The following is a 10894-nucleotide window of genomic DNA, read 5'->3' as shown; positions in this document are numbered from 1 at the left end:
CTACTACTACTACTACTACTACTACTACTACTACTACTACTACTACTACTACTACTACTACTACTACTACTACTACTACTACTACTACTACTACGACTTCTACTATTACGACTACCACGACTACCACTACCGCTATTACTACTACAACTACTACTACTATTACTACCACTACTATTACTACTACCACCACTACTACACTACTACTATACTACTATTTCTACTACTTCTGCTTCTACTACTACTACTACTACTACTACTACTACTACTACTACTACTACTACTACTACTACTACTACTACCACTACCGTTATTACTACTACAACTACTACTACGACTACTACTATGACGACGACTACTACTACTACTACTACTACTACTACTACTACTACTACTACTACTACTACTACTACTATTACTACTACTACTACTACTACTACTACTACTACTACTACTACTACTACTACTACTACTACTACTACTAGGACTTCTGCTATTACGACTACCACTACTACACTACAGCTATTACTACTACTAATACGACTACTACTATTACGACTACTACTACTACCACTACCACTATTATTATTACTACTACTACTGCTTTTACTACTTCTGCTACTACTACTACTACTACTACTACTACTACTACTACTACTACTACTACTACTACTACTACTACTACTACTACTACTACTACCACTACTACTACTACTACTTCTACTACTACTACTACTACTACTACTACTACTACTACTACTACTACCACTACTACTACCACTACTACTACTACTACTTCTACTACTACTGCTTCTACTACTTCTGCTACTACTAATACTACTACTACTACTACTACTACTACTACTACTACTACTACTACTACTACTACTACTACTACTACTACTACTACTACTACTACTACTAGCATTGTGCTCTTTTTTATCTGGCACAAGAACCTCAATTTTGATAAGCTACTGCAACTGACGACTATGATAAAGATGATGATAAGTCATAATGAAAATGCTGTTGTTGCTGCTGCTGCTGCTGCTGCTGCTGCTGATGATGATGATGATGATGAAGATGATGATGATGATGATGATGATGATGATGATGATGATGATGATGATGATGATGTTGATTATGATACTCGTGATGATAATGATGATGGTGATGATGATACTGGTGATGATGATGATGATGATGATGATGATGATGATGATGATAATGGTGATGATGATAAGGATAAGGATAATGATGACGACGATGACGAAGACGACGACGATGCATTGATAATCTATGAAAACTCAAACACCACTATTTTACCCATCATTATTAAAAATCTCTTTTACCCAGATACTTTGAACCTCCATTGGAGAATTAATGAAAAGGCATCTTTTACAAACAACCTTATCAACAGGAGATTATGTAAGAGTAAACCCTTTAACTAAATAAAAATGGTAATTCTCATCAATAGTTTTTCTTTATGTACATGCAGTTCGAAGAAATAAATAACAATGTGAAATTGAATGTAAGCTTCAATTTGAAATACAAAAACAGATGAAATGGACGTTTCGGGATTCTCCTTTATCAACACCACTACCACATTATCTCATTCGTCTGTAGTGTTTCATTCATCCTGTTTTGTTGATAAAGGGGAAACCCGAAACGTCTATTTCATCTGTCTTTGTATGTTAAATTGAAGCTTCCATTCAATTTCACATTGTTATTTATGTACATGTAATGTCTTGTTCATCCAAGGGCCACAAATTTTATAGAGAAAAAGCGACTCTAGACACCTAGTGGAAGGGAAAATAACCATGCCTTTCGGACAGTCGTTAAAATGTAAATAAAGGCAGTGATGGGTAAACATAGCGAACTTCATAGGTTCTACGATCGATTGTATCTGTCTAAATAAATTATCCACTGTTCTACTACTTCATCAATAGAACCAACACAGAAAATTATGTGTAAACCTAAACTTTTATAATATAATAGAGAAAATATTGTGATAACTAGTCATCCATTTGGTGATATAAAAACAATAACAATGATCAGAGAGGTCGATTTCTTTCAAATTATTGTTTAAAAAAACAAAACAAAAACAACTACGTATGTCCGAGCTAGTGTGAAGGTGTGTTTATAGATTCCATATTTTAATTGGTCAAAAATCGACTAGTTAATCATGCCCTTACTGGGAAGAAAATCATAACGAAGATTCTATGTGACGTAATTCATAACGAAGATCCTATGGGAAGTAATTCATAACGAAGATCCTATGGGAGGTAATTCATAACGAAGATCGTATGGGAAGTAATTCATAACGAAGATCCTATGGGAAGTCATTCATAACGAAGATCCTATGGGAAGTCATTCATAACAAAGATCCTATGGGAAGTCATTCATAACGAAGATCCTATGGGAAGTCATTCATAACGAAGATCCTATGGGAAGTAATTCATAACGAAGATCCTATGGGAAGTAATTCATAACGAAGTCCTATGGGAAGTAATTCATAATGAAGATCATATGGGAAGTAATTCATAACGAAGATCCTATGGGAAGTAATTCATAATGAAGATCCTATGGGAAGTAATTCATAACGAAGATTCTTTGGGAAGTAATTCATAACGAAGATCCTATGGGAAGTAATTCATAATGAAGATCCTATGGGAAGTAATTCATAACGAAGATCCTATGGGAAGTAATTCATAACGAAGATCCTATGGGAAGTAATTCATAATGAAGATCCTATGGGAAGTAATTCATAACGAAGATTCTATGGGAAGTAATTCATAACTAACATCCTATGGGAAGTCATTCATAACGAAGATACTATGGGAAGTAAATCATAACGAAGATCCTATGGGAAGTAATTCATAATGAAGATCCTATGGGAAGTAATTCATAAGGAAGATCCTATGGGAAGTAATTCATAACGAAGATCCTATCAAAGTCAATAGCCTGACTGACTGTACTTTTCTTTTCATTTTTCTTCCTGTTTTTAAAACTGGACTTCCAAGGGAAGTTATTCATAGTAAAATTGTGACTAAGATATATAACACTGTTATTTCCCTTGCTGAAGTATCCACATGATCCATTATCTGATGAAACACTGATAAGAAAGGCTCTGCGATGGACACCCCAAGGAAAGAGGAAGCGAGGCCGCCCCAATGAGACTTTGAGAGGGACCTAAAGCAGAGAGGTCTGTCCCTCGAGATGGCCCCAAGAATAGCTGCTGACAGGACCAGGTGGAGATCCCTTGCATCGCCTCAAGTGCCAGCAGGCTAGGAGAGGATTGAGAGAGTGAGCGAGTTAGGACAGTCGGATTCAGACATGCAGATCCCGGGCTCGAGTTCCTCAGTGGGAGGCACAATGTTGAGTTCATGAAATAGGGTCTTTACTCATGCATTCTTACGTTCGAAACTAAGGGAGAAATAAGGTAACTAAGGTAATAATAATAAATTTATAACAGCGCATCTACCCCTCAATGGACAGAGGGCTAAGAGTGCACTAACACATTTAGTGGACATTGCGCCATATAAAAGGTCATTTAAAAAAATCAAAAATGCAAATACAACGAAGCAAATCCAGCTCCAGTGAAGCCCAAGTCGCATCGCCGTTACTGGTGACCTTTTGAAAACAGTAACATGTCAAGTTAGCCTACAATCGTTTCCTATCCGTAAAGGTTAACAGTTTGTTTACTTTTCAAATGGCTTTGGTAGAAATTGATACAACAGTATATGGTCATCACTGTTTATTGACTGACGAAATTGGTTGCAAAAGACCTTTTCATACTGGCTGGGTTACACTATTTATCACAGAACAAATTCCTTGATAGCTTGAATGGAACCATTCCAAAATTGAAAACGAGTCTTTTTTCTTTTTTTTTCAACTAGAAAAATTAGTTTTTTTTTTGGAGCGATTCATCTGATGACGCAAATAATATAGGGCAAAGAAGTCGTAAGTGACGTCACACGTTCTAATAATAAGCCAGCAAGCCACACGTAACGCCACATTGGGGCGTAGGAAATGCGATATATGAATGTTTATATTCCTTTATTTATATTCATGTATATTGATGCTATGCCTTTAGGTAAATACTCACAACATCCGCCAGCCAGATATAACGTACCAAAACACAAAACAATGTGTAAACTTTTAAAGTCTGATTTAAGATTTAATGAGAACTACTCACATTAATGTCTGTCTAAAAACAAAAACAATGAGTTGAGTAACGCCAATTTCGCTTCTTCTATAAAAAACGTGTTTGTATGAAGGTCCAAATTTCTTGCTCACAGCTGACATCAAAATAATAATTTCTAAAACTCAGTGTATATATAGCGCAATTTCCACTAAACGTACTCAATGCGCTTTACAAGGGGTCCCAGCCAACAGCAACACTTAACATATAGGACGAGACATGATAACTGTTAGGCGATATTGCAATTTTTTTTCGGACAGAGACGACGCTGTTAACGGCCAGGTACTCATTTTACACCTGAGTTTGGTGAGATAGTGTGGGTAAAGATCCTTTTTCAAGGCAGGACTCAACTATGCGCCGCTCAGAGCGGGACTCGAACCCAGGACCTTCCGATCCGAAGGTGAGTGTCATACCACTAGACCACATATCATGATCCAGCCATCGAGTCAACATGGTCATTATACTTTTTCATTGATCCGAGTGAAAATATATGTCTTCATCACGTGATGTTGACCAGGGACTTTCTAGTCCCAGTAAGATTTTTAACAAGACGTTTGGGAATTAGAGAGAAAATTCTATCCAGACTGGCTGGAAAAGGGAATTAAAGGGAATTTACCTCCAGGCTTTTGATTCCCCCTCGACGAACCAGTTAACTGGCGTAATATAGAAAAACACGTATTTAAAATTTGGCCAGAAAACTCGTCCTTAAAAAGTAAATCTATCAGCTTGGTTAAAAACTCTCAAACCTGGGACTTTAAGGAAGAATTTGTCGTCCCAGGTTTGAGAGATTTTGTCAAGATGAAAGGTCATTTAAATCGATCGCTATTTTAAGGACGACTTTTCTGGCCAAATTTTTAAGTAGGAGTTTTTCCACAGTAGACCAGTTGACTGGTTGAATATGGCGTGGTGTGTCTTGTAATATGACACTCGCCATCTTGCCAATATAACCCTGGTTCAAGTCCCGCAGTAAAGTCAGTGAATTTTTAAATCTAATTCTTTTTTTCCTCCTGGAAAGGGTTCTATAATCAGATTTTCTCATTATACTTAGGTGGAAAATGAGTACTTGCCGAGTAAATTAAGAAATCGTGTAGAGCAATATCCATTAAACGTGCTCAAATCGCTTTACAAGGAGTCCTAGCCAACAGCAGCATTTAATTTGTAGGACTAGACATGACGCCTGTAAAGCGATATTACAATTTTTTCATAACGGCCATGTACTCATTTTACACTTGAATACGGTGAGAGATTGTCAAACAAAACACGGCCTTTTCCGAGGACTCAAATATACGCCAGTTAGAGCGGGGCTTGAACTCTGGGCCATTCCGATCTGAGGGCACATGCCATACCACAAGACACTACATAGCAGCAAATTTTAAAACACAAGATTTCAAGACTTCTACAGCTTTACAGTCCGACCACTTGAAAACGGGACTTGAACCCTGGACATTCCGATCCGAAGACACATGTCATATCACAAGACTACAGTGTTAGAGTCCGACCACCTGGTACCCAAAATGTCCGGTTCTCTCTGTTTTATTTCATTTAAAGATATGTATAATACCTATTTTGGTGAAAAATTTTATAATCCCTGAATCATCTACGCCACTTCAAGATTCGAACCCACCAACTTTGGCTCAAAACAGGAGTCCCTACACTAACTGCTACCACTCCATCGACCGGAGTTTTTTCTTTCAATCTTCTCGACTCCATGCCTTTTCTCCAGCCGTTGCCAGCTCTGCCGTTCTGTGGAAAAACACGTATTTAAAAATTTGGCCAGAAAACTCGTCTTTCTAAATAGCGATCGATTTAAATGACCCTCATCTTGGCAAAAACTCTCAAATCTGTGACTTCACGAGGTCCCAGGTTTGGGAGTTTTTGCCAAGATGAGGGTCATTTAAATTGATCGATATTTTGAAGGACGAATTTTCTGGCCAAATGTTTAAATACGTGTTTTTCCAGAGAACGACAGAGCTGCAGTCCAAAGGCATCATCGATGACAGGACGGGATCTCAAAAAGAAACCGTTACAGTTTTTTTACCTCATCTGTGGCTGTGCTCACTTGCCTTGACAAAACACTGTTTTAAAAAATAGTTTGGGCATCAGAGCCATTAGGCCCGGTTTCTATAGCGTGAAACAGACAATAGCAATTGATTGCTACCTTTTGGATAGGACGCTAGTCTATCGCAAAGTACAAATCAGTACTACAGCCAAATCTATCAAACACCAGCTACCCAATCACCGCTCGGTGGACAGGCGAGGGAGGTGGAGGTGGAGGGGGGGGGGTCAATAAAAAACCTCGACCGCACCCTCCATCGAGCTCTGTCCCTTTGTTTGTGAAGCGAGTGCTCTACGGGACCTAACGGGACCCTTAAATGGCACTTAATGTGTCAAAGATTCTCGAACCTGAGACTTCGGACAAGTCTAAACGCCCTCTTCTAAAATAGTCTTGAGATTGAGACTTGTTGGTATGTTGTGCGGCTATAATGTGGTCGTGTGGTGTGACACTCGCTTTCGGATCGGAAGGTCCTGGGTTCGAGCCTTGCTAGGCGCATAGTTGTTGAGTCCTTGGAAGAGGCTTTTAACTCACATTTTCTCACCGTACTCGGGGTGTGAAATGAGTATCTGGACGTTAACAGCGTTGTCCCTGTCGAAAAAAAATGTGTAATATCGCCTAATGGGCGTCATGTCTCGTTCTACTCGTTACGTATTGCTGTTGGTCAGCGACCTTTTGTAAAGCGCTTTCAGCACTTACTTTTAGTGGATATTGCGTTATATTAAAGCTCAAGTATTTTGGGAGGGGGGAAGGTGGGGAGTGGGGGGTTAGGGTTCTCTGAATCCATCGGATCTTTGAAGTGGGAATTTTCCTGCCAAATCCTTTTATACGAATCTGTCTTTTTTAACACCGTAAAACACTAGTAAAGTCGACCGTACGCTGAAAAAACACGGATTAAAATATTTGGCCAAAAAATACGTCCTTCAAATATCGATCGTTTAAAATGATCCTCGTCTTGGCAAAATACTCTCAAACCCGGGACTTTAAGGAAGACCTCGCGAAGTCCCAGGTTTGATCGTTTTTGACAAGATGAGGATTATTTTAATCGATCGATATTTGAAGGACGAGATTTCTGGCCAAAATATTTAAAACGCGTTATTTTTTATTCTGAGACGACGACAGTATAGGCTGTGACAGGACAGGACATTGAAAAGACGGTTCTGCCTTCATCGATTTTAATCTCATCACGGACATTCACACCCACCCACCCACCCATCCATCCATCCAACACCCATCCCCCACCCATCCATCCATTCATCCCCTCCTGTCTCTTACTTTTTATCAACGTTGCCAGGTTAATTTCTGCAAAAAATGCCAAACAGTTTAAGAGTGAAATTAATTTATTAATCTATCTATTAAATAGCAAAATTTAAGTATGTCAAAACAAAAAAAGGTGCTAGAAAAATATTTTAAAAATGTAAAAATGGCAAAATGGCAACACATTTCCCGATCTCCTTTCCACGCCTGCTCGTCTTCTCTTCTCTGTTTCTTTCTATCTTTCAATGTCTTCCGTTTTGACCATCTGCTTGTCATTTAAACCTCACCTCTCCCCTGGTTCTGACTATAGTTCTCCGTCTCTCTCTCCCTCTCTCTCTCTCTCTCTCTCTCTCTCTCTCTCTCTCTCTCTCTCTCTCTGTGTGTATATGTCTTCCATTTGCATCTACCACTTTAAATCTATCTACCTATCTATCTATCTATCTATCTATCTATCTATCTATCTATCTATCTATCTATCTATCTATCTATCTATCTATCTATCTATCTATCTATCTATCTATCTATCTATCTATCTGATAGTTGGTGTAATAGTACCACGCGTGACCGGTAATCAGTAGGTCTCACGTTCGATCCCCGTTCGGGCAGACTGATGTTTTAGGGGGAGGGGTGGGGGGGGGGGGGGGGGGGGGGGGGGTATTTTTCTTCTTCTTATATTTTTCTATCTGCTTCGTTTGGCATTATTTCTTGCACTTTTACACAATATTTTATATTTCTATCTTACATCAGTGTCCAAACCCGGGATTCGCACCGAGCGACATCCTCATTTTATTATCTGCTTTCCTTTTTTTATATAAAAAAAACAGTAAGCATTTATATAGCGCAATATCCACTATCAAAGGGCTTTCCAAGGGGTCCCAGACCAACAGCAGACTTGTAGGACGAGACATGACACCTATTAGGTGATATTACAATATTTTTCCCACAGAGACAACGCTGTTAACGGCCATGTATTCATTTTAAACATGAGTATGGTGAGAGAGTGTGAGTAACGAGCCTTTTCAAAGGACTCAACTATGTGTCACTCTGAGAGGATCTCGAACCCAGGACCTTCCGATACGAAGGCAACAGCTTCTAATGGTGTCACACTGCTTTGTTATGATGATCTAGCCAGCCCGCAAATTCCTCGCCGCATTCGTGAACAGTCGACAACCCAGAAACTTCGTCACAACTCAACGCTCGACTAGACACTAAGGCGAGTGTCATACCATTTTTGGTCACACCACGTGACCACATAGCCGCACATCTGGTACTTGTCGGTTCCTTTTATTTCACGTCATTTCCTGTCCGCCAGAGAATATACTACAAAATAGCTTTATCAGTCTTCAAATGCCATAACAATTTAGCCCCTCTTTATCTTTCTGAACTAATAAACTATAAGTCTGGAACCAGAAGCCTTCGATCATCACGTGACACCACTCTATTATCTGTATCAAAACGGAAGTTAAAATCTCTTGGTGATGGTTTTTTTCATTATTGTTGCCATAAACTCTGGAATATCCTACATACCACAACCCATCGAGAAATCGAGAATATATCAAAATTTAAATCTGCTTTAAAAAAACCCCCACTTTTTCACAATTCATTATTTTTTGATCTGATCATCGGGGATGTATGTATGTAGACTTCAGAGGTTTGATCCGCCGTCCATCGGAATGCAGCTTATAAAATGTCTCCGTTATTTCCTCAAACGATTCCCTTCTGTCGTACTGTTCTTAGGCTCATGTAACCCTAAATTTGGCTATTTATACAAAAAAACCAGCAGTAACTGTCGTACTCTCGAAAAAAACACGTATCTAAAAATTTGGCCAGAAAACTCGTCCTTCAAATATAGATCGATTTAAATTACCCAAATCTAGGCAAAATCTCTCAAACCTGGGACCTCGCGAGGTCTTCCTTAAATTGAGAGTTTTGCCGAGATGAGTGAAATTTAAATTAATTGATATTAGAAGGACCAGTTTTCTGGCCAAATTTTTAAATACGAGTTTTTTCCCCCAACAGTTAAATGGTTAATTCTCACGAGTCGCTGGCCAGAAATTCATGCTGGACCGTAGACTGACAAAAACCGGCTTTCTACATTTTGGTCAGAAATCGTTATTTCCTCTTTATATTGATTGATGAAAAAAATACAAAAACTTGACATTTGAGCATCTATTGGGTGTCCCGATAGCTCAATGGATAGAGCACACAAGATCCTTCCCGGGTGAAGTCGAGTTTTTTTTTCTTTCTTACATGTCCACCAAGCAGTGATTGTGTAGCTGGGTCTATTAGATCTGGTGGAAAGTACTTTGCGACAGACGAGCGTACTATCCTAAGGGAGGCAATCAATTGCTTTCAAATGATGAAGTTTGAAAAAAACAACGTTTTGTCAGTGAATATACAGCTGGCTAGAGTTCCAACCTTAAATAAACGGCCTTAACGATTTCCTGGTCCAAGCAATCTGTCCGTTACTTCCCTCTACCAATCTCACCAGTTACAAATAGAAAGACATCCGTGAGATATTCAGTCAATCTAGGGTTATTTAATATATAACGCAATAGAGTATTAGCGGAAGAGTAGCGTCCCTTGATTGGACGACCATTGAGTACAGACGATACAACTTATATTGCATTTTATTTTATTTGTTTTCCACGTTAATTTGTTTATTGTTGTGCTGACGAAGGGTTTGTACCCGAAACGTCCATTGTCTGTATTTTCCCCATACTAAGCCTCTCCATTTTCACTTTTTCGTTAGTGAAAGTCAGGAGGTCACGTTTTAAAATGCGTTTTCAGCGAATCAGTGAAGAACTAGGAGAATCATCATCTTCGTTCACTCACCACCAATAATCTTAATGAAAAACGTAAGCTGTCCCAATACAACAATGCCGTATTTTTTTTTGTATTGATAATATGCGTTTAGGTAAAATACTCACAACATTCGCCAGCCAGATTAAACAAACCAACTGACAAAACAATGTCGTCTCGCCTTTAACGTCTATGGTATGTCTCAGAGAGATGTATTTTGGTGAGAAGTAATCACCAAAATGGCCGTTTGAAAACAATAACAAAGAGCCCAGTTGCGTTAAATTCGATTCTTCTATATACTTTACAGGCGGAATCAAACTTAAAATTCCATTTTCTCAAAACTAACTTTTTGTGATTAAAGTAATTTTCGAACTTGGCTTTTCAAATATCCATTTTTAAAAATAGTCACGTATAGAAGATTTTGGACATCCAAAACTCTGACTAGTGCATGTAATTTCTATCTACGATACCTCAATGTAGGCCCATTGTCTTACATTGGAAATTGTGTATAAATCATTACGCCGTCTGCATTACGAACGCCTCAAAAAATAGTTCCAAATCACGTTTGGGATTGGGGACAGATC

General features: G+C 38.6%; 1 long non-coding RNA gene across 1 annotated transcript in view; it reads left to right on the top strand.

The window, feature by feature from the left end:
* Nucleotides 1–1464, top strand: part of LOC144958724 (uncharacterized) — a 19135-nt gene extending 17671 nt beyond the window's left edge. The window contains exon 5 of the long non-coding RNA XR_013642505.1: nt 1351–1464. This is a non-coding gene — a long non-coding RNA (uncharacterized LOC144958724). The remainder of the gene's footprint in view (nt 1–1350) is intronic.
* Nucleotides 1465–10894: the final 9430 nt, after the last annotated feature.

The sequence above is a fragment of the Berghia stephanieae genome, chromosome 13 (assembly GCF_034508935.2).
Source record: "Berghia stephanieae isolate SIO BIC M18660-M18661 chromosome 13, UCSD_Bste_1.3, whole genome shotgun sequence".
Taxonomy (NCBI): Eukaryota; Metazoa; Mollusca; class Gastropoda; order Nudibranchia; family Aeolidiidae; genus Berghia; species Berghia stephanieae.
Note: the sequence above shows the minus strand (reverse complement) of the source record. Positions and strands in the feature narration are given on the sequence as shown.